Source organism: Styela clava, chromosome 15, assembly GCF_964204865.1.
Source record: "Styela clava chromosome 15, kaStyClav1.hap1.2, whole genome shotgun sequence".
NCBI lineage: Eukaryota > Metazoa > Chordata > Ascidiacea > Stolidobranchia > Styelidae > Styela > Styela clava.
Window position 1 is genome coordinate 16,145,603 of NC_135264.1, and position 26,163 is coordinate 16,171,765.

At 34.4% G+C, this 26,163-nt stretch overlaps 1 protein-coding gene across 2 annotated transcripts in view; it reads left to right on the forward strand.

Moving 5' to 3' along the window:
* Window positions 1–26,163, forward strand: part of LOC120333760 (uncharacterized) — a 199,786-nt gene that overhangs the window by 138,799 nt on the left and 34,824 nt on the right. The window contains exon 7 of one of the 2 annotated variants that reach the window (XR_013480552.1): window positions 23,051–23,327. The exons of the other annotated variant lie outside the window; for it this stretch is intronic. The gene's annotated coding sequence lies outside the window, so the exon portion shown is untranslated. Of the gene's footprint in view, window positions 1–23,050; window positions 23,328–26,163 lie in introns of those variants that run through there. 2 annotated transcript variants of the gene reach the window in all.

Below are 26,163 nucleotides of genomic sequence, written 5' to 3' on the forward strand. Positions count from 1 at the left end.
GCTAATCCTATCTTGGTATGGCAACTCGGCGAGTCTGGTTTCATAAAGTGGATATGACCAATCTATCTATGGCCAGACCCCAGATAAATATTTTTTGCGTATTTTTAGGTTGGCTGCACGACTGAGCTTCTTAGCTGGTTTTTCTCTATTAATGTGCGCTCCATTTCATACTTCACGTATAGTATATTAGGTTTTTTAGCTCAAAATATTCGGAAATTGAATTCTGAAGTTTTTCTCAAATTTTGGTTTTTGATCACCGATTAGTAGCATAAACATTTTGCAATTGATAAGGTATTCCAACAGCTTTGGGCGTTTTCCGAAATAAAAGCCAATCAAATGGATCATTCTGTACATAGTATTAGGTTGTATAGAGCAGTGTTTCCCAGCCTGTGGCAACCCAAAATTCGGACGCCTGAAATTTTTTTTGGGTCGCTTGTTATTTAAACAAAAGGTTAGGAACCACTTCCCAAGATTCGTATGGATTAAAGGGGTGAACAAGAGAACAGTTAAGATTAAGTTAGATATCAGCGTTAGTGTATTCCTTGAACGTCCGATTTTGTTGGTGGTTTGTGCATATCAGGCATTTGTGTATATTTCACCAAAATAAAAATACACTTGATCCAAACAAAAACTAAGAAAAATACATGAAAATGACATATCATGGCGAAGGGTGACACGAAAAAATCAATGTTGGTGAACGATCAACTACACCCGGTTTAAATGTTTGTAATGTGTGCATAAATAAATATTATATACAGTAATGACGAACTAAACAATTTTAGTTGTACAACAGCAAATACAAAGCAAAATCCCCTCAAGAACGACAAAATACCTCTCTATGGGTGAGGATTACTCCCCGTTTGGGAAATGTCATGTTAGAGTATGATTAAAAAGTCAGATGATATTAGTGATTCACCCATAAGATTTTCTCGCAAAAACTCATGAGAATACCCCATCTGCCCGAACATAACCACACAAACACGATTTGATGCTAATTCCTGTTAAAAACATGACTCGCTATTTTCACCCTTACGCGCATTTTTGCTACTGTATGTAAACACCTTGAGGCACGCTATTGGGGTCAATGTACCAATTATATAGGGTAGCATAGTGAGCATCACACGAAATGTGATTACTCATTTTGGTCATAACCGAGGTACACTCCTTTCAAACATAAAAGTTATATAAAATTCTTTTACAATACATCTCTCATCTGAGTTATATAACTGGCCGACTTTAGTGTCTTTCACATTGCATAAAACTTCCGAATGAACCTAACTATTCCAGAAATAGAAACGGGATCAACTACCAGAATTTTTAATGCTGTTATTCGCCACGCAATGTTAGACTGTATCACGCTACTGTGCTATTTAGAACGTCAGCTAGTATTGTGTAAATTCGGAAAATATGAAAACTTACGCATTTTTGATAGCGATATCATTTCTAATTCATTTGTATTATAAAGAATTGGAAATTTCACATTTATACAAGGGGAAAGTATACAATAGTAGGGCGTCCATTAAGTCCGTTTACAATTTCAATTTTGCTATGAAGTCTGTTCCCAATATATTCTAACCGGTTTTTTTTTTTTTAATCAGTAATTGTTCAAGTATTTTTACTTCATTTAATAAATCTGTGAGGGCCAAAACAATATATGATATCGATAAATTAAATTTGCAATTTTAAATTTTTTTTAAGATTCTTTGGACACCTTATACATCATTTGAAAGTTGCCTGTTTGTATCATCCCATCACTTAGACTTGCATCCTTTAATATTAGGTATTCTGTGAGTAACCACCGACTATCCAAGCTACGATTTTTTTTTGTGATTTGGTAAAATAAAAACTGTAAAATAAAAGTCATTTACATACCTATTCCACAATAACTTTGAACAATATATAATTAGAATTTAAAGTTTTTTTTTATCGTCGCCTATTCCACATAATCGTGTCTTGGAAATGTCTAAATGTGACCCCATTTATACCCTTATTATAGGCTTAATAACGGCTTAATATGGACAATTTTCGCACGAAATAGGCGAGTCTGTTTATAGCCGGCGCCACGTAAAAATTTATGCTTAACGCGCATCCCTTTGTGTAAATACCATTTAAGTATAGCGTAATGAACTGTTTCTATTCTATTAAATGATTTAAAGAAAAACTGAATGTTTGAATTATCGATGAAGAGGAGTGTTTTGGGTCATAAAGTGACGCCATAAGTGAAACGTGACATCATAATCAGTCGTGATGTCATAAACAAGCAAGTGATGTCATACTAATTTGAAGTTGACGTATGCTTGTCACAAAAAATATGGAAAAACGAAATAGTACAGAATTATATTTAAGATAATGAACAAACCTTTGCTTTTTTGGAATAATGATTTTCACTCTAAAATCTACCTGGTGTGTCTTTTTATCGTGGGAATTCTTACGTCATAATTTATTAAGTTTATAGTCTCTCAGAACCCAAAGCTTTTATGTAAAATAAGTTTCTATTACTTTGCAATTGTTTCCGATTTCACACGCTATAACGCCTAATTGTTTAATGTAAACATCCTATCAATTACGATTTTCCCGGTTTTTAGGTTTACGAGCTCTTCAAGATGACGTCGAACTTTTTAGAATGTCTTGCATGCAACGGATTATGATTAGATACAGCTATCAATCGGACACGCTCCTACATAGACAAATTACCGCACTTTGAATTCCACGGTGTGGCCGTTAGAAAAACCGAAAATTTGTTAAACAGCTATTTATATTTACAAAGAATCACTTTTACAAAGTTTTTTAAAAGCATATGTTATATTACAATCATAAATGTTCAAAATGTCGTCCGTGTATTTCAGGACAGTGTCTTAACCTACAAGTACAAGCTCTTGTGGCGTTTTGAAGGTTAACTTGTGAGATATCGTTCCAATTCAACCGATACTTATACGCGTTTTATTCATGATCTCATCTGACCTTCGAATTTTCGATTTTTCTAGCAACTGCCCTGTATTTTTATAAGTGTTTAATTGTATTCAAGAATACTTCATTATTTTTTATTTTATAATTTCTTCATTATGCTTGATTTAATGATGAGGATCTTAACCTAAAACGCAAATTTGGCCAATTCGTATTTCATAACGACATATGCTTTGAGTTGTTAAATGTTTAATTGTACTACGTAAAATTTACGTAAAATATAATTAGCTACAAGCTATAATTATGCGCATGCATATTACTAAAATTTATAAGATTTTATAAACTTATATAAAATTATAAGACACATATCGGTGTAAAACTTATATATCGCATATCGTTTGATATAATATGTGCTCCCGTAGTATGCGAACTAAGATGGCGGGCACCGGGACGTAGTATGTGTACCAGGTTAGGATTAGGACATAATTTTATTCCAATTTTCCTTATTTCAGTTCTATTACTAGTTTGGGGACCAGCCAAGTGACTCCCGTAGTATTTGTACCTGAAATTATGGCCTAACCCTAACCTGTTACACACATTACGTTCAGGCTTCCGCCATCTTGGCTCACATACTACATGAGTACCTAAAAATGAGAAAACACGAAATAAAGGCTAGTTAGCCTATTAACCGTGAACGTTAAAGGGGTAGTCACGGTCTTTGGGCAGGGGCCAAAAATTTCGCTCATCTAGACTGTGACAATATTTGCAGTGTTAAAAATTGAATAACAATGAGCCTCGGCAAGCTCGACAAATTCCTTGAGCTATTTCATAGCTAAACATCAGAATTTGGTTTTAGTTTGGTTGTGGCAGAATCAGGCAAGCCAGATTGAATTACTCGGCAGGCCGGATTTAGCCCGCAGTTCGTAGTATGCCCACGTCTTCTCAATATGATGAGATGCACACACTATACTTTGTTACCGTGCTTTGTATATCATTATTTTCAATTATGTATCCAATCATGTCCAATAATTAGCCTATTAGACGTGAAAGTTCTCACTTTCTAAGCTCCGTAATAAACTAAGTATATATTAATTCGGATTATCTTTGATACAACTATTACCACACTGCTATAAAAAATGTAAATTTAGCAAAAATTAGTTTACGTTTCGCTGTTTGATCAAACTATATTTTTTTTGTCTGATGAAGTTATCCTATGGTCTAACGAAAGCTTAAAAATATACCTGCTGTTTCGTGGAAAGAGATTATGATATTCTTAATAATATTATCTAGTAATTTCGTATAATTAATATATTCTCGTTATATTCAAATCGATTTCGCTGGCAGTATATTTTTGAATTCTATCAAGTCTTGCGTGACCCATAAAACCATACATGTTGCAGATCTTTAACACAGTGGTTCCCAGTCGGGGGCTGTGGCCACCAAAGAGGGCAACATAAGAATTTGAGGGGTGCCACAATGCTGCACGCAAAACTGATTTTACAATGAAGGGTACAATTTTAGCAAATCAAATTGTCACAATTACGAATAAATTCAATTTAAATTACTGAACCATTTTAACAGCATTATTTTTAATGAGCCCAAGACGAGAATTTTCTCGCTTTTCACTGGCTGATAAGCTGCTAAGCCTCAGTTTGCATATTTGTCTTCTAATCCTTCGTATTAATGTGTACTAATGATCTATCCCTCACTAATTGGCCAATTAGTATATATTTTGACGCCCTACTAAGCCCATAAGCCTCTAATATACGTAAGTAAATGTAACTAATATTACTAACGCCCATATAGACGTGAATTTTCACACTCTCTTAGCGTATTGTCTAATGTAGTGTATTATAACTAATTTATTGAATAATAATAGATTGAATCATACTTTAATGAGGCTCATAACAAAATTTTCAAGCCTTAAATTTGTTTATTCTAAATGATTCAGACGTTCACACCAACAAAACTGTGCACCGAAATACATTCGTGACAATCAACAGTTAGACTCCCAAATCATTAATTAAGTAATTAGTTCAGGCCGAGAGAATCCCTTATCTTTTTATATAAATTAGCACTATTATAAAAGGTTTTATATAACCAGAAACAAAATTTGTATTTTCCTACATTCGCGCCAAAAATTTCTGTACTCTGAATTGATTCGCTTTCTTTTTGAGATGTACTCCGTTATTCAATTTGTTTCTGTGTTGATGGAATTTTTTATATATTGGGTTTTGTTCGCGGTTTACCGTCCTGTTATTAATGTTATGAATATGCCAATGCGATGTACTCCGTCATTCAATCAATTAACTTTTTCCGTATTGCTTGACCCAATCCCGATCGATTTTCATTCAATCGTTCAAAAATGGAGTAAAATGTTGTTGAGGAATACGTAAAAATTTATGTCTTACTGCAAATGACACAAAATTGCATTTCAAAAAAAATGTTAAAAATTTTCGCTACGCCTCTTTGGTTACCTTTTAATTGTCCGAATTACATAAAAATCAAATCCTCAATGCAGCCATATTGGTTGAATTAGTGCATTTAACTTTTAGCATAATTTATGATACTCAATTACGCATAACTTTTCATAGATATATTCTGGAAAATGGATTCATGTATTACGTCTGTTACGTCCAGACGTGCTAATCGTCAATTAATAATAGTCTTCCTTTGCCAGTCAATATGGATTATGTAACTGCTATTTTTATGCAAAAACTGCACGAACATTCGTTTCCGGAAATAATAGCATTTTCGTTTTAATAGTCTTTCGATTTATATATTGTGTATACGGAACTCTATATTCGAGTTGGGTTTCTGTGGGAACTATTGCTCATTCTTCTTCTATGCTTTTGGGCAGGTGGATGTGTATGGATGTAATGCAAAGATGCTGTAGCAAGAGTAAAATAGCTACTCCAGGTGATTCAAGAGACTTGCTGCACACTAACACTAATATATTTCTGTGAGGTCCCGTCTGGCCAATCAGACTCTTGACTTTTAAGACCATGGAATCATATATATTCGTGTGTTGTAGCTTTACCAAACATATATCAAAGTTTACATGACTGTAATAATTTAACCGCTAATTCATTATTCCCATACCTTGCCTGTACTAGGAACCAAACAAGAACCGTGGTTTTCCATATGATTGAACCGACATATCGACTTTTCTCTTTTCTTCGAGTGCTTGGTGGTACTTATAGGTGTCTCAGTTTTATTTTCAACTAAAACTTGAGTTCATTTCGTTTCGTAAAACATTTTCTCACTTATTTGGGTTTGGTTCGAATCAAATGATATCGTCACGAAATAGACACATTAGGACCGAAAATTGAACAAATCATCAAAACAGAATTATTATTATACCTAGACGTTATTTAATTTTTTTTGCGAAATGAATATATAGAAAATTATTGTTTATCAAGCTATATCTATAGATTTGTCTATGTAGCGTTTTAGGTTCCATTCAATGCTGGATGGGTTGACGAATGCACCATATCCACTTTTCGGTATTAGGCACTTAAATACAAATTAAAAGGATTTTCGCTGACAATGTAAATGTTCTTATATAATACCTGATTAAAATCCGTAATATGGTAGGTTTACCATTAAAATTTCTTGGAGAAATAAACTCATTTTTTTCAATTACCCATTTATGACCTCAAATATTGATTTAATCCACGCGTATGTTGAGCGTTAAGATTATTTGTCATTTTACTGTTAATTTAATACAAAAAATAGAATTCATAAGTTTTATAGTTTTGATATTAACTAGACTCAATTTTTTTCTTATTCCCATTCATAGCAATTTCATTTGTTACATCATAATTTGAAGAATTCAATCATCATTATTCCCAGGAGTAAACAACTATTCGTAACGTTTTGTCAATTGTTATTTCAAGGAACGTCACAATCGATTAATTACCTGTCAATAATCTACAACAAAAGCGCTTATTGACGTCACAAACAAACGGTTGTCGATTGAATTAACACCTCAAAAAGGTCAAATGAGGTTGTTTTAGCGGTTCGGCAAAACGGCAATTTTTCGGCGACAAGCATTTTTCTATTAAGTATATTTCTACTAAGCCCCGTGCATTGGCTTGCTTCCTCAAACCTTTATTTAGAATCCAAAGTCATATATCATTGCATACATCGCAAAAAAAAATATTTTCATGGAATGTGACATTAAAGGAAAAGAAAGAATTGATATTTTTCGCCTTTGTCCCACAAAAAATACTAAATATTATTCGACATATCTATAGCGTATGAACACTGTTGCTGATTTACTGTAATTTTCCTTTAAGAGAGTTGGCACAAGGTAAGGTCACGAACAATTACTCATACGCAACTGGGTTACGAATTTGAGGAACTTGCTTGAATCCACTGTATACCAAAAGCCACATACAAGAGTGTCCATAAATGAACGATTTCCACATTTTAAGATATAGTGCTTAAAAACAAATTAATTTAGAGATAATGCCCTAAGTTGATGTCTTTTTCTTTTCAGCATGAAAGTGCTTGTTTGGGCGTTTCCCAGCAGTTTCTCTCTCAGAGGGTGGTTTATTATTTAATGTATGTTTAACATTGTAAAGCAGAATGCAAAACAAAAAAATTAAAATGAATGAAAAAATTCAACAGAGATAGCAAAATTACTTGGCGATGGCCCGAATCCAACCGCAATGACATTTCACAGTTTCTGAATCGATTTAATTATTGTTTTCAAAAGTAATCAATACAGGAAGCTCACATGACTTAATATCATCGTGTATCGCATTCCCAGACAAAATCGATTGGACGTTGGAATTGAATTTGTATAAATTTGTAAACAAGTTGTTGTTCCGGCATAAAAATAGAAAATCAATTTTTCGTTGCAAGTTTGCTCGCAGTGTGTATACAATAATGCAATGTTGTGAAATGCTACAAGTCTATTGAAAACAAAAGCTAATTCATTCGAAAACCCTATAACATCTTAAAATTATATTTTTCTCGATTAGATCGAGAAATTCTGGCATTATCATTACGTAACAATAATGAAACAATGTAACAATTAGAATCATGCGTCGTTTTCAGACTTGCTCTGATAATATTCAATATGCATTTCCCCTTAATAGTGATTTGCATGGGAATATATTGTTTCGTTTCTCATATATTTACATCTCATTGTGGGTCGCACGAAAAAATGGCGATAAAATTGGGTCACAAAATGAAAAAGGTTGAAAAGCACTGCATTAGACAAATAATATGTTATTTGAAGATGAAATTTCCTCTCTCTCTTTCTCATTCTTGTTTATAGTAAGATTCTAAAAATCCATAAAATCGTGACTCGTGACTAATCAAATAACACATAAATAACTATAATTTAAATCTCTCGGTGAATCACAGTTTCAAATATAATTTTACGCTATTTTTATATCTTTTCATCGAAAGTTCTTTTGTTATTATGATGTCATTTGAAACGTAACAATTAAATATAATTATGGAATGATGATATGTCTTGATACTTGATTGTAACTGTTTTTAGTATATTCACTGATATTAACGTGTTATTTGACGTAGAGAAATTTCCTGACTCGACAGTGGAATTCTTTACTAAATACTTTTTTTAGAACTTTGAATTTGAGTGAATTTTTTTTCACCTTGCTGTTTTCTGGGTAGTGACAACTGGAATTATTTCAAGTTAAAATCCCATCATTATCAAGGATTCTTTCTTTTGAATATATAAACATTTAATTCAAAAAACATGGCTACTATGCATACATAAAAGTTTTCTCAGTACACGGTACGTCAACTAAAATTGGAATGAGTGAGAAAAAAGTTGACACGCTGAGTCATCATTATGAAATAAATGTCAGTAAATAAAGACAAACATTACGAAAATTTTGAAAAACATTACATCAGTCGCAAAATTTTATTCGAGAGGATTTCTCCATTCGTGCTTTCCAATCCCATAGTCTAAAATCGTTAGATGTTATATTTTTATAATGCCTCAGGCGATTTTCAAAAGTCTGATGCAATTATCACATTATTTTTGAAGAATTTGTAATGAAAATAGTCAGAATGGTGATTTTTCAGCGTAATTGAAACTAATGAAAATAAACTCTGGAACCACGGTATGGAGAAGGGTAAAATCAAATGGTACCGATTACCATTGCGAATTCAGATTAATGGTGATAATAATTTTTCGTGCTTAGGTTTTCTGCAAAAAGATGTCAAACCCCAATAGTGTGAATTAAAAATATAACAATGGATAAATCGTGCAGTGTTACCGAAGATATTTTCAAAGTTATTTTACAAGTAGTAGGATACGTCAATCATTGTCGCAAATGTATATTCACATAATGAATGCTTTCCGAAATTAATTTTAACGAAGCAAATGTTTCAAAACAAAGTATTAGTGTCGTATTTAATAAGAATCACACCTGTATTGGAGCATTCACGGTTGAAGTACCTCATCAATAATATTGAAGGTTCGTTATCAGTGATAGGCGTTACAACACCTTATCAAAACTTGTTTGCTTTATCTAACTCGCTATGACGTCTTTAATTCCAATTAGAGATTAATCAGCTTTTAGCAAAATAAATGTTTCAAAACAAAGTAATAGTATCGTATTTAATCATCACACATTCATTTATGAGTATGAAGTCCATTAGTTATAGTTTCAATTGTGATGACATTATTTTGAGTATATTGGTTTTAATTCCATTCACAGCAACTCAATGTTGGGACTCAATGCACATTCTTTTTAACACCTACTCCATCATGTCACGAAATTGACGCTCTATTACCCTCTTGTGGCTGAATGACACGTTTGTAATACACTTACAATGTGTACTTAATTACTATTATGCAAGTTAAGATTCACGAGTTACTTCGAAGTCGTTATCTAATCTAATATCTATTCAGGTGTCCTTCAATATGATGATATTGAAGTTTCGTTATCGGTGGCATTACAACCGATTATCAAAACGTGCCTTGTTTATCTACCTCACTATGGCGTCATTAAGAACAATTAGAGATTAATCAAAGATAAAATTAGAGCAATTTTTATTATCAAATTTGTTATCTTTGAAACAGTGGCATTTATATTTAAGAAATCGCGATATAAAATAAGATAACATTAAATAACATGTGAATCAATTTAGTTTAGACTGTTGATGGGCGTTAGATGTTTCCAGTCACTTCTTTCCGTTTTTTCTATTGGCTTTTGCTAATGCTTTGGTTCTTTCACACAGTGCTCTTGCGTCGGGGATCTATTCTATTAAACGCCATAATATGCTCCCAAGTTGAGGAAGTAGGGCACGTCAGTACGATATCTTGGGTAAAATGAATGACTGAATGTTTTGAATTAAATAGCCTAAAACGCGCTGCAAAGGCTTAAACTGAGTTTGAAAATTTTAGGTTACATAGATGTGGCAGACGATACATTAACTTTCTACTCGTAGATTAAATTTTTTTGTATCAAACAGAAGGATGTTTAACCCTGCTGATTTTCACAGCATGGACATTTCAATTACTCGATATAACAAAAGCTTCACAAAGCTCAATTGTCATCTCGTTTATGATCTAACAGAGATTAATTATGCTGTCATAATAATAATTGATCTATGAATGATACGACGTGAACTTGGTCTTTGACGTCATAATTTGACAGGCGCGAAATGTTTATGATGGCATAATCGCGGTATATTCAAATTTCACTCGCATTATTTACGCACAATTATCTCAAATACACGGCATTGTCTAATAAAGAAAACCTGGCGTCTTTCCATTTGCACCCTTTTTAATAGATACTATGCCCAATGGTGTAAAATACTAACAGAAGCTAATTCTAATTAATTGTATTAATAATGCACAGATGGAGAATTCGATATTTTACATATTTGGTGGAGGATTCTTGCCAATATACATTCCTAATTAGTCTGAGACATAATACAATTTTTTATTGTCTTTTGAAGTAACGCTTTATCAATTACTCCTCCTTCGTTTCATAGCAAAACGGATATGCTATAATTAGTCCGTCAAAGTTTTCATCATTTTTATGCCAAAAACAAGAGCCAGTTCTTTTACGATGGTTTTACACTTCCATTCGGAGCCGGTTACTATACAAAACAGACACCAATACATGGGTCGGTACTTTAGTTTTAGGGAAGACCGAAATACACTATTATAAAGGGCGTGACCTAGTTGGAATCCCCGTCAAGGAAAGTGGCTCATATTTAGAAACAAACCCCCGCCCACCCTAAAATAAAAAGCAGGGGAACATACTGGGTGACACCTCACAAACATAATTCAGGTCAAAGCACTAACCATTTTAGCCAATTGTGCCCATAAAAAAGAATAAAGAAATCGCAACTAATGTGAAAACATTGACATATGGATGTTTTTGTAATTGTGAAACATCGTGGATATCGTCATTCAAAACGCAAACTGCGACCATTTTCTCCTATGTGCAAACTGCTAAAATGGATAGTGAAATCATAAATGAATACTACAATAATATTGTTATAAAACAATAGTAGTTTTAAATCTCAATTGAGACATAAACAATTGGTGTTTCAGACGACTAATGTCAAAATGTCAAGGTTAGCTATATAAGAAAAAATGGATTATCATTAATCATATATTAATCACAATCGGCCAATCATAATTCTTTGATCTAATGACCTACGGCGAAAATGAAAAAAAACATTGTCACCTCATAATGTCTGAGAGTGTTTGCTCATAAAGATAATCTGTTAATACATTGTCACCGAATAGTAACGAAACAATAGAAATTAGCGAAGATGATAAATGACAAACACCTGGAAGATTAGGCGAAACGTGCAAATTCATTTGTTTGGCTCGGTTGGTGGTAAATTATACTTTCAGAGAAATTCGCTCGGTGTTTCTTGGTAATAATAACGCCTCCGTTGATATCGTGTCTATACTGACGTGACTGTATAGTAAAAAAAACTAAACTGGATGTGTGAAATTTTCATATTTGAGATTTTCAAATACTATTTCACTAAAATACTACAGGTTATCTATAAAGTTCCCTTACAGTTTTTTACTTCATTTATTACATTTGCTAAGGCCAAAACAATATATAGTATTGATGAATTCCCTTTCCAATTTTATACATTTCAAGACTTTATGGACATCCCTTATTTTTCTGAATAAGACTTTAATCTACTTTTTTTCCTGTTATATTTGCTTTATGTATGTCTGAGGAAGCCTGATTTTGGTCAGACGAAACGTTACCGAAATTAATTTGTGTTAATTTGTGCAGAAAGACTCAGGGATTACAAAGAAAAGCTACTTAAAGTTGAAAAAAACTCAAATCAGGAAGAAACCTTCCACCTCTTTGAATAAAATTTCAGATGGTTTTAAACTTTTTCATCTGTGTGACCTATTCCAATACCTAACATGCACTAGTAATCGAACCGTTCATTATGACATTCTCTATTCTACAAGTCCTAAATTGAAAATATGAAATATCAAAAATTCAAAAAATGAGTAATAAAAAGTGAATCATCTTAAAACTTAACAGAATTGACTTTAATCATTCGATTTGTTTGTAAATAAATATAATAAAATAACGACATCTATTAATAACACTAATAGCTTGCAGGTAATAAAGCCTAATAACCCCAATCAAGTCACAAAATTATCTGACTTATATATTTTGGATGACTATTTTCAGAGAAACGCCTTTGCATAAAATAATTTTTATTCGTTTACGGTGTTTCATGTTTATGCCCATGGCGAAACCAAATTACATGTTAATCCGATAAGCGCAATTTGTTAAGTTAAAGCTTTTTGGTTGCAATTTAAATGTTAAATCTTCCTAGAAAACTCCCCCCACCCCCTAAAAAAACAGTGATTTTCTTTCATTCCCGCTTTGTGTAAGGCAGAAAAATTCAGCTTGTCGAAAATTTTGTACCTGCATACTGAATTTTTTTTAGTGGACGTTTTATATATTCGCGATGATTATGTTTATTACCGATAATGCCACATGTGATTTAGAGGACTAAAATCATTTTGTCAGGCTTATTCTCACCAAGCTAAATGATTTTGTTTAAAGTTTGTGGGCGTAAAAGTTGTGACTGCGTACCTTGAACAAGGTAAACAAGTATGCTAGTCAAGATGATAGTGTTGCTTTTTGTTAGGCATTTGACAAACAGCAATAACAATACTGAATGCTGTCTAATAATAAAACTTGTAACTAGAGTAAACGTAATAAAATTAAAACTGCAAACATCTTTAAAATAAAACTCGCTACAAGAGTAAGAGTGATAAAATTTAAACTGGTCCTCAGAATGTATGATTCTCCTTTGTTTGATTTTTTTCTGTGAACACCAACTCATAAAATATTATTTATGATACGTAATTAGTAATTTAAAATAAAAATTGATGTAACCGTCATTGAAAAAGAACTTTGTGTGATTTATTAGATAATTTGATATATAAATATAAAACTATTTTTAAAATTCTTTAATTAGATTCAGACGACGTTGGTCTTTATTTTTTTTTAGGTACATTTCGTTGAATTGTTTATTTATTACTTTCCTGTTCTTTATTATACAAAATTGAATTTACGATTTGAATTTTAGGTTGTAAATGTTGTGTACAAAATACACAATGGTACAAATTCGAATGGCACGCTTTATCAAAAACCAGGTAGACCTTCGTGGACAGATAGATTTAGACATTTGTCGTTTTTCATTTCCAACTACTCGAACTAACACTCTCAGATATTCAGGTGTTGCAGTAATCATTGGAAGATTATTATTTTCATATTGTTACAAATTATTTCATCGTTATCATAAAAATCTGTAAATACTTAAAACTATTTTGCGCTACCGCAAAAGTTTATTTCCAATATTTTGTCGAGGGAAAGCTTAACTGAAAGAGTATGTATATCGGACGACTCAAAAAACGAAAACCAAATCTTTTGGAACATATTTTATAGGTTACATTCTTTTGGGTGACACCCTGTATGTTTCCTGTTCTATGCTAAAATTGCCACCTTGACATATATATCGAGTACTGCTTTCACGTTAACTCACATTCGAAGAAATAAAACTGTCATTTAATATCAATTAATCTCTTTTCCTATAAATGGGATTATCCGACGGAACTAATTACTAGCACGTGCTCCAGTAAGCATATTATAACAATAAATTACGGGCAATAATTAGGACAGTGGTTCCCAACTATTTTCAATATTTTCTCTTCTATTAACAAGATTAGATTGATATTAGGAAATAGTGTAATAGACTATGGGGGCAGCATCAGTCCCTGTCTGCTATCCGGCGAAACCACAGCCAAGGGAACGGGCTTGGCGGAATTAGCGGGGAAAGAAGACCCTGTTGAGCTTGACTCTAGTTCGTGTGTGCATGTACTGATGGCCTACAACAGAAAATATATCGAATTTCAAAAGAACAAACTAATTGTCTTAATTCGGTAATTGCTGGGTCCATTAGAGAGGATTAATAAAGCGCAATTGAAATAACCAATAATCGGAAATGACTAATAATCGGAAATAATCGTATTAACTTAGCATTACAAAATAACTCGTAGAACTATTGGATGTTAAAATCGTCTTCTACCAGGAAAATTGAGAATATCGCTGAGCAAAATCTTTCAAATATTTACAATAAGACCAAACTCCCAACCCCAGTTACAATTATAGTAACGCCCAAAGTGCTAGCAAATAATTTTCAGGTCATCGCCCATTCAATCTGTTATAATAAAAAATATATCTAATTAGTTAGAAAAATAGTTTGCAAATGTCAAATAAAATTATGGACATTCCGAGAACAATAGAGGAGTCAAATTAAAATGTTAATCGGTCAGCAAGTTGATTGGGTTTATTTTTATGTATGCACATTCCCATGACAATAGTTTGAATTTTGTAATATTGGACTAAGAACTACAATAAGAACCGAAAATTTTTACTCGGCTTGGAATCATAATAATAAAAAATTATGGCGTAATATCGTTGCGTGATCACAATAGAGCATTGTACTATTCATTTGAACTTTGTTCCTAATGTTTACTATAGTTATTTTGCTTCTAAATATATGAATAACGCCAGACAAATTCAAAACATCATTAGGTAAATGAATTCAATCATTGTCATTTGTGCAAGTTGTATACAAGAAAACTAATCCCCAACAATTTTCCTAATGTAATATTTGCGATATTTGCGAAACAGTGCACGTACGGGTTGTCATTGCTGCGAGGTAATAGTATATCAAATATTTCGATCCATATTTTGTATTTTTTGGAAAACAAGAGAGCAATACTAGATACTCCCGTAGTATGTGAACCAAGATTGTGGACAACGGAACGTAGTATGTGTACCAGGTTGGGGTTAGGCCATAGTTTCAGGTACAAATACTACGGGAGTCACTTAGCTAGTCCACAAAGTTTTGAAAAAAACAAAAATATTATTCGAAAATGTTGAAAACAAAGTCTAAACTTTCATTCCGAGTTTGCAAAAACCTAAATTTTTCTCGGAACATGAACTATCTAATTTCGATCATGTGCTTCATCGTTCTCCCGATCCGATCGGTTTAGGTTCTTTATGTTTCAAATAGGCGGGGGTGGAAAATCTGGTCTATCATGGCATGTTCGTTTAATTTGATAATTTGTTTTTGAGATTTCCAAGAAGGTTCGTGATTTTTCTACAACATTGCACAATTCACATGCACTTTATCCTCAATGTTTTCATGAGTTGTTTTGCATCTGAAAGATGAATTATTCCACATAAATTCAAGACGTCATTAAGTTAATGATTCTCATCATTAAGACAGCGTACCCCAACATATTTAAATCCAAAGTTTACCATAATGTTGCAAACTAGAAGTAAACAGCCGTTGCTCTGTTATGTTCAATATTGTCTGAAACTTGTAAAATGTTAGCAACAACAACGATTTTTACATATGCCGTGCTTGTTGGATATTCTTCAATTTTGACTCTGTAGCAATAATAGTCAAATTTGCGTCGTGAAATGATGACAGATGGGCTTTTCTGTGCGATGGATTGAAACTTTGCTTTTGTAGCAAACTCTAATATTATGAATACGTCTTCATTTTGATACTGTTTACGTGCGCAGTTTATAGTAAATTTTGCGCAAATGTTTTTTATTAATTATTTACGAATGGAAAGGTAAATCTAATAGGGGTTTTTTCTAAAAGGTTTGAGAAAAACAAAAATATTATTCTTAAATGTTGAAGACAAAAGGTAAACCTGCATTCTGAGTTTGAATATTTAGAAACCTAAATTTTTGTTAAAACAATAACTATCCGGATTACATCATGATGCAAAATCTTTTAAATTCTTAAATTAATCACAAAACGATTTGAATAAATTAGGACTCTTTGCGACAGCCCTAAGACAACCTTTTTTTAGCTGGCGCAATGCAAATGGAGCACCATGTTTTCACGAGGTTGACTAGAATTGTTTCAAGTCCGTTATTTTGGTATCTCTGCCATATATACATTAGCCTATACAGCTTGAAGCGCTTTCTTTCACTTTCTGTTTAGGGCTCAATACTTTGCTTTCAGCAAAATTGAAGATATTTTTGTGTATTGAAGATATCAGTGTCCAGGAGTACATCTTTCTACGAACGAATATGCAAAAAAAATTATAATAAAGAGATGAAAGTATCTTACTAAACATCAGCTGGATGTCTGTCTGTTAATTATACCTATTACCATAAAACTGAGGCAAAATAATTTTAATTGCGATCGTAACTCTTATTTCCCTGAACGAATTTTGACAAGATTAGTGATAATATTAGTGATATATTAGTGATTTTATATATAGAATTGTATTTTTTAGTTCCTATGAGTAGGGCTGGCCTGCAGTGTTTCAATTCTTGCGTTGAACGATAGTAACTGATTTTCAATGGTCACACTCACAATAATAATTGTGAAGCTCTTTGTCGCCCGCCAATGGACTGGATGCTTTCTTGTGAGTGATAATTTGAATTTTAGCCGAGGGATGTCTTTCAGCATTCCACCATTCCCGAGGAAATATTTTGAAAGTGATCAGGATCAAGATTTCGATCCTAAATATAAAAGACTACTTATATGAGAGTTGTTTGTGTCCATTTATGGGCGCTCCAGAAGTATGCGTGTCGATATGGTCGTAACTAATTTTGTTCGCCTACTTTACATCAAGTTGTGTGAAGGGACGAAAGCCTATGGACAAGGGGTATATTCACTTAGCTAACACAAAAAGTCTCCGAACTCTTATAGACCTAAAATAATAAAATCGGAATAAAATTATGACCTAACCCTAACCCAGCACACATGCTACGGGAGTATCCATTTACGAACTATTGGTGCGCCGATATATTAAATTATCTATTAGCTAGGCGTTTCAAACCAACAAAGTGCCTGGAATAACAGCTATCGGTACGCTTAGATCTACAATATTTCAGATTGTCATAATTTTCCCAATCCTCAACTAAGAGTGAAAGATTACCTATTTAATTATGCATCGCTAATGGATATACATGGTAGGCCAAAAAGTATGGTAACGGCTACTGTCTTATGTTTAGTTTAACTGCATAATTGAATAAGTTAACTTTTAGTTGAAGAATTGGGAAAATTATGATAATCGGAAATATTGCAGATAATTCGCTATATTTTTATATTTCATGGTAACACGTTTTTAATCCGCCAAGTCTGACGTCTGTTTCCGATTTTAGGCGACGCTATGAGGAACATGGCGAGTATTTGATACCGGTAGGTACGGCAGGAAAATTACTTTGTTTCGGACTTTCATATATTTGAACATCGCTTAATTGTTTTTTATATAAAGTATTTAATCAATCTCAAATAATCGCACGCTGTTTTCCACATATGTGGGAGAATAAACAGATGATTTAACGCTGAACATTTGATTCCGATTATAATTTTTTGCACATGTGGATAAAATGTTCTTTGTATTTTAATATGAAAAATAAATTCTTTTCTGTTCAGTTATAGTAACTTATTACGTGTTAGTAGCTTTCATCAATAATCTTTAGCAAGGCCGGAAAAACTTGAAATTAATCTACAAATTCTCCTCTTATGACGATCTGCGGGTAAATTCACTGCGCATGAAATTTATAAAGTATCGCCTATTCTGAGGTGTGGGTTGAAATTTCCGTTAAACATACTTATAAGTAGACAAAGTCATGTTTAAATATTACGCGTATTACAGTCCAATTTAGGGCGAGAACCCCATCCAATCTGCCGCACTTTCCTGTATAGTTTTCAATCATACTTAAGAATCAGCTACTTCGTTTTAATTCAGTGTCATGTTTTTCCATTTAGACGAACTAGCGTGGAAGAATTAGTAAAACCTTACGTCAAACTTTGATTCTGTAGATACTTTGAAGTAGGATATTGCGTAAAATTAAACCACTATGTAATATTGATCTCATTTCTCTGAAAATATAGACCAAATATATTTTAGAAGGCGTAATTGGTATAATATGAGCGTATCGTTACGCAAATTGTTATGTCACAGTGTACGTAATACTCAACGATTCAGGAATCGTTAAAAGTTTGTTTTTTGGACACGAAGTGGACATAACGATCGTTTCAAAATTTTGTTGTTATTGTTATTGTTATTTGTCTCCGTCTCCATGTTTAAAAAATCGCTTTTCTCTTCGAATACTGGACCAATTGCTTTGAAATTTTCAGTGGTTAAAGATAAGATATTTCTCCAGAAGGCTATTACTTTTTTTTTGCTATGACGTCATCAAAATTATTGCCATTGGGTGGCGCTACGTGTCCATATATTTGAGCATAGCTCTCTTGTTTAGTTTTATAATGACGCAATACGATGCTTACTCGTGCCTTTTACTCTAAAAAAGTCAGATAATAGCAGCCACTGGTATCTGACAATATCTCGAAGAAGAAGAAGAATCTCTCGACAAACACACTTCGCTGTAGAAGTTATTCAAGCCATACATTTCCAGCTGTTCCGCTTGGTTCCCTTGTAAGAAGAATTATTGATAGAAAACCAGGTAACGTCCGGTTTTCAGTAAATCGTTCAAGAATACAGCAAAATGGTTTTAAAAATGGCGTAGAAATTTGTGTCTTACTGCACATGCCGCAAAATTGCATTTATAAAAAATGTTGAAATATTTTGGGAAGGACATGGCCCTTCATTTTACTTATTACCTTAAAACGGAATCAAAAATAATTTGAATGGAGATCTCTTATTTTGTTGGGCAAATTCTGACAAGATTTGCAATAATTCTTCCCATTCTTCTTATTACTTGAAGAATTTAATTTTTTAGTTCTCAGTAGTGTTTGCCTGCAGGGCTTCAATTCTTGCGTTGAACGATATTAAATGGGACGCAGAGGTGTGGGCGTTAGCTCGCAGGTTCGAATCCCATGCGGGGATGGTTATGTTCGAGAAGATTGCTGGATTCCTTTCCGCCGTAGGGCGGTTCACGTGACCGCTGGTCGGTTACGGCTTCCTCTATCATCAAGTCCATGCTTCCGAAAACAAATAACTACCGGTAACTAATCCCATACCGGACATGAAATGGAACGGTAACCGGGCCAGAGGCCGTGGTTCGCCATAGGGTTAAGCAGTCTTATCTACTTTTCTCTCACCCGGGATAAATATGTAAATCATATCTGAATGGTCTCCCCTAACGATTATACTTACAATAATAACGGCGCAGCTCTTTGTCGCCCTTCAATGGTTATACTGGAGGCTTTCTTGTGAGTGATAATTTCAATTTTCGACGAGGGATGCATTTCGGCTTTCCGCATTTCCCGAAGATATATTTTGCAAGTAAAAAAAAATTGAAATATTCTTTTACTTCCGAAAACGTACTCACTATCAAGATATCAGTGGTCAAGAGTAATTATATCTTCATACAAAGCTACAAAATAACAATATAAAAGAATTACGATAAAAGTAACTTACTGAATAAGCTAAAGTAATCAAATACTCTCTTTTTTTGACTTTTTATTATCATAGCCTATATTCTTCACTTTATCGTACTTCCAATATAATTTTTGATATAGTTGATCGAATCAAGATCTCGATCCAAATTTAAAAGACTACTTATATAAGAGTTGCGTGTGTCCATTTATGAACTACTGGTTCGGCGATATATTCATTTATCTAATGGCTAGCGTTTCATACTGGGAAAGATACTGATACATCGAGATTTACAATATTTCCGATAGTAATAATTTTCCAATATTTAACTAAAAGTGAAAGATTATTTATTTAAATATACACTGCCGCTGTGCTAAAATATATAAACAGAGTGGGCAAATAGTATGGTAACTGTTACTCTGATATTTAAAGTGTAATTGCTTTTTATCAATAACCTTTTCAACAGCCAGAAGGGTCAGGAATGGATATATTTCATTCTCAGCTGTAGACATATTTTCCCTCTTATTGCGTTCTGCGGGTAAATTCATTGCGCATGAAATTTATAAATTATTGCCTATTTCAATGGGTATGTTGAAATTTGCGTCAAATAGGCTATAAGTATAAGCCAAGTCATGTTTACCTAGTCTAATTTGAATCGAGAACCTCATTCAATCTGGCGCACTTTCCTGTATAGTTTTCAATCATACTTAAGATTATGGCATTTGGATTAAATTTAGAGTCATTTTCCCCCTTCAGACGAACTATCACTATAGCTCGCGTAGAAGAATTAGTAAAACATTACGTCAAACTTTTGATTCTATAGATACTTTAAAAGAGGATATTGCGTAAAGTTAAGTCACTATGTAATATTGATCTCACTTTCCGAAAAATACAGACCTAAAATATTTTAGGAGGCGTAATTAGTATAACAAGAGCGTAACGTTGACACATATCACTTTTTACGTAAACTACGTGTTATATAAGCATGGTTTCATATCGTCAACGAGAAGAATGTGAAACTAGGGTATCGTGTATTAAAATGCAGGTGCTTTCTTTTTGTTTACTTTTTACTTCGGACCCTTGTCATTAAGATGCTTTAAATGTAGAAAAAAATATATATTTAGAGCCGTTGGTGCCAAAAAGATTTGGTAAATTTCATACGAGATGACGCAACTTGTTTTGTTACGCAATACTGACGCAATATACGTGTTTTATAAACAAGGTCCCAAGCCTTCAACAAAGAGAGTGCAATGAGATAGTACAGGGTAGTAAAGGTGTCAGAAAGCGGTTGGTAATTGATTTATGCTTAGTAATCTTATAACAGTTGAACTTTGACGGTGACTCTAACTCTAACTATCTTTAATGTAAGTCCATCTTAACTATATTTGTAGCGTATTGTTAGCTAGCTATTCTTGATTTGAGGCGCGAGACTTGACAAATTCTAAAATAAAAGGGCGCGGGAAATTCAAAAAAAGGGGGCGCGGCTCGAAAAGTTTGTGAAACACTGTTTCCATTAAACCAGAACGTAAACAAAACACAGTAGCCAATTATCAGAGAGCTGTGACGCAGTATTCGCAAGCAAAAATAGTTTGTGGAAAACAGAGACGTAAACAAACCAAAATGTTTGGCGTGCTAATCAATCAATTAATCAGTGGGGACACTAGAGCGAGTTGAACAGCTAGGAATCCCTTTGTATCCAGAACGTTGAGATTGCTGTTGTTTTGATAGCTAGGAGTGGTGGACACTTTCAGTTGTTCAGTTCAGGTTGCGAAAACTCTATAAGTATAGATTGTGCCTTGTGTACTTCAGTATATGTTGTTGCTGTATTAGACGTATCAGTGCATTTGCATGAAATCTTATGTTTTACCTTTTTTTATAAAGCCGTCTTGATAGTTCCCGATGAAATAATCGGGTCAAGTTTAATTTGTGCCTTTTGATTCTCCCAAATAACAAGCGGCTAACGCTACATTGTTTGATATCACTTCCTTCTGGATAAAAATGTTTTATCCACGATATGTTTATACGAATGATAATATAGTTGGCTGTATATCAGAATCACGTCTCAACTTTATTTCAATTAGAGATTTCATACCTGAAAATAAACGAACAAGATAGTAAAAAGGTTTGATAACGGACGCAATCATCTCTTCTTGGTCTGTGCTAACGTCTTATTTTGTTCTTGGTGACAACTAAATGTACATAGATATCATGATACAGTTCAGAACACTATTTGAGCCAATATATGCTTGTATGTAATTTGGTGTATTTTATCTTTTAATATTTACAGTAAACTAGAATTATAACATTACAATATTTTAACTAAAATACATATTTATTTTGACTAAAACACAATGCTGTGATTCAGTGGTTCCCAAGTAAAGAAGTTAGCTAACTTTTGTTCATCATTATTTCATCATCATTGCTGCATTATTTGACATCTGGTTTCCAAAAGAAAGACGGAACTTGATAAAACCAAGGTAATACAAGAAAACAAAGTTTAAAAATTAAATCTTCAGACTCTAATACATTCTCTTTACATTCAAATATTGGTAAAACTTGAAAAAAAAATTCACCCATGAAATTGCTAAAATTGAATATGGAAAAAAACGTATTGGTACTCATCGTATCAAATAAAACTGTATTTAGCAGTGTTATATAAAAACTCAATGAGGTATAAAATGCTAAAATAGCAAATTAAGTCCGTTTTGCAATAGTTGGATTAAATGTTCCCTATTTTAAAACTGACGTCGGCCACAACCAAACTGAAAACAAATATTGATGTTTTAACCAAAAATATTACTAGGAATTTGTTGAAATTGAATATTAGTTTTGACACAAGCTTTATTGTTTTCCACTTTTGCTTTTGTAACATTACAAATATTTTATTGGACACGTAGTGGACATAACGATCGTTTCAATATTATGTTGTTGTTGTTGTTGTTCTTGTTCTTGTTCTTTGACACGTTTTTAAAAAGTCGCTTTTCTCTTCGAATACTGGACCAATTGCTTTGAAATTTCCAGTGGTTAAAGATAAAAATTTTCTCAGAAGGCTATTCCTTTTTTTGCTATGACGTCATCAAAATTATGTGACTCTACGTGTCCATATATTTGAGCATAGCTCTCTTGTTATTTATCGTAACTTCTTACGTCACACATGACCCGCCGTTCTAAGTGGGCAACATTTCGGCCGGTAGTCCAAGAGCCTTCCCTACCCATGTTTAAGTCTGTCTTGTCTGCATTCAAGTTTTGTTTGATTTGCAGATTCGCCATGAAGTTTAACGAACGAAACATCCGAAGGTACAATTTCGATTCTAGATTGATATGACATTCTCAAATTCTGCAAATTTCAAAGAGTAATCGATGCAAAGAATACAGTGCCTGTATATCGAAAGGGCAACTAAGGTTATTAATCATAAAACTATTTTCTTATTTGTAAAGCAGAATTTGTTTGCAGATAACAGGTTTTCTCTTGATAACAGTAATCTGTCTCATATTCTTTCAATTCTTGAGTTTCAAGAATAAAAAATGTAAATATAGATTCGGACTTGTGTGTGAACTTCCAAGGTGGGGATTTGCCGGCGCTTATATTTGTACTGTGCACTTCAAGAGTCCTGCCGCACACTAACACAAATCTATTTCAAATCGCTTGTAAATGTAAACTGCTTGGTCAGACGAAACGGTACAGAAATACATTTGTGTTAATGTGCAACAAGACTCTTGAATCAGGAGTTAAATGGACCAAGATAATAATAAAAAGTTGAGAACTGCTGGTTTAAGTTATAGATACAATGCTTTGCAGCAATGTGGAACTTGTGACTGACCAACCGCTTCGTAAGACGCTCGAGCGTGTTCTAAAACTGAGCGAGGTGCGCAGGATGATAAGCCAATAAAATAAATCGAGTGATGAATCCCAGAATTATGATTGAATCGGTGTCGCAGCGATGTAAATGCAAGTAGAGGTATCTTAGGTGGAAGACTCGGCGGGTAATTATGCTGTTATAGGACACGTAGTGGCGTTTCAATATTATGTTGTTGTTGTTGTACTTTGACACGTTTTGAAGAAATCGTTTTTCTCTTTGATTACTGGAACAATTGCTTTGAATATTTTAAGTGAGTAAAGATTATATTTTTTGCTAGAGGGCTTTTACTTTTATTTTTTTCTATGAAGTCATCAAAATTATGTTGTGTTACGTGTCCATATATTTGAGCATAGCTCTCTTGTTTTCTATTGATTAAGATCTTTGTGTGTTAAATTGTAGAATTGCATCACTGTGCTTCCTTTGCCGCGGTGGCGTAACGGATTGGGCGCAGGCGGAGTGTGCCGAACAATGCAGGTTCGACTCCAACCGGGAGTGGGTTTTGAGAGATCACAAGTCGACGAATTCATTCCGGGTTGCAATATTTTTTTTTGTAAGTTCAACCCATCGTGGGATAAAGACCAGGGTTACATCACCGCGTTCGAAATGGTTCGGTGGTGCATTGGGTTAAGCGCTAAAAGGTTGCGGTGCAGACTAGAAGGTTCGAATCCACCATTAAGCGGTATCTCTTCACGCAAGTCGCAGGCAGAGTGTGCCACGAGTGCAAAAGCACAAAAAATCGCGCGAACCTGGGAAATGAAATCACCGAAGCTTTTTATTGTTGTTAACATATTAAATTTTGCAAAAATGCGGCCTTCTGGCGTCACATCGCACTGACTCTCCAAAATCACTGGGAAGTCACTGTTACATATATTTAAACTGCAGAGCAAACGGGTCTGGTATCGAACTCGAACAGTCGGATTAGTTCATGGTCGACGCATCGTCTGCGCCAGGCCGGATTGCGAGGATTTGCCTCTTTGTTATTCTACTTGTTACTATTATATCAACACTTCGCGTAATACCTCCATGTAATATTTTAATTAGCTCAGATTTAACCAATCACAAAATTTCGAAGTCACGTGACATGCGCGTTGCCTCAACGGACATACAGTTGCCATGCGCTGAAAATTTTTTTTTTGAGAGTTACCAGATTTGTGGAATCCGTTTTCAAAAATATCTGGCAACAGTCGTTTTTCAAGAAATCTTGCGCATGGCAAGTAGATGGCTGGTGATCTACTGCGCAAGTTGAGCAGTTTTGAATTAGCCAATCAGATTCAAATATTTTCTTGCGCATGGTAAATAGCTGATAGATGAACTTCCGGTTAGGATTTCCATCTGCGCATGGCAAGTATATGGCAGATGACATTCTGCGCCGACCACGTGACCTGGAATTTGGTCTTTTTGTGCGATAAATGCCAGAATTAAACTACCGCACGTCGCACGTCGCGGTGGCGCATTCGGCTAAGCGCTGGCAGTTGCGCCGAACAATACAGGTTCGACTCCAACCTGGAGCGGATCCATATTGTCCACGGACTCGTAAGATGTTGCAACTTTTTTTTTTCGATAAGTTCAGCTCTTTGTGAAATAAATAACCGGATTACATCTCCGTAGTCGAGATGGTGCGGTGGCGCACCCTGTTAGGCGCGCGAATGTTGCGCCGCAGGCTATAAGGTTCGAATCCACCTACGATCGGGTAAAGTGCCCGCCGATAGCAAAGTCACGAGGAATCTCTCGACTCGAAAAATGAAATAACCCCGTCTTTTATTGTTGTTATTATGACAAATTTCTTAAAAAGGCGACCCTCTGGCGTCACATCGCACTGACTCTGCGGGATCATTGGAGTTTGGGGAGTTGCATTTGAATGGCAACTACCCCGAGTTCCGTACATCAACGTCCCCTCCAAGTCCACGGAGCAAGCTCCGTCGGCCAAAGTAGGGGTCGTCTTCATCGGCAACTCGGACACGGGCTTGAACCCATGTCCAGGGGAACACCTCCCCCGCGTCATTGTCAGTGCGCCACACCGGCCGCCGAAGTTGTTGTGCTAATCTCTAATACTTATCTCTCGAGTGTTGCAATTTTTATTTTTTTTTTTATAAGTTCAGCTTTTTGTGAAATAAATTACCGGATTACGTCTCTCTATTCGTGATGGTGCGGTGGCGCACCCGGTTAGGCGCACGATTGTTGCGCCGCAGGCTAGAAGGTTCGAATCCACCTACGATCGGGTAAAAGGCCCACCGATAGCAAAGGCACGAGGAATCGCTCGACTCGAAAAATAAAATAACCCCCGCCTTTTTTATTGTTGTTATTATGACAAATTTCATAAAAAGGCGACCCTTTGGCGTCACATCGCACTGACTCTGCAGGATCATTGGAGTTTGGGGAGTTGCATTTGAATGGCAACTACCCCGAGTTCCGTACATCAACGCCCCTCTAAGACCACGGAGCAAGCCCAGTCGGCCAAAGTAGAGGTCGTCTTCAACGGCAACTCGGACACGGGCTTGAACCCATGTCCAGGGG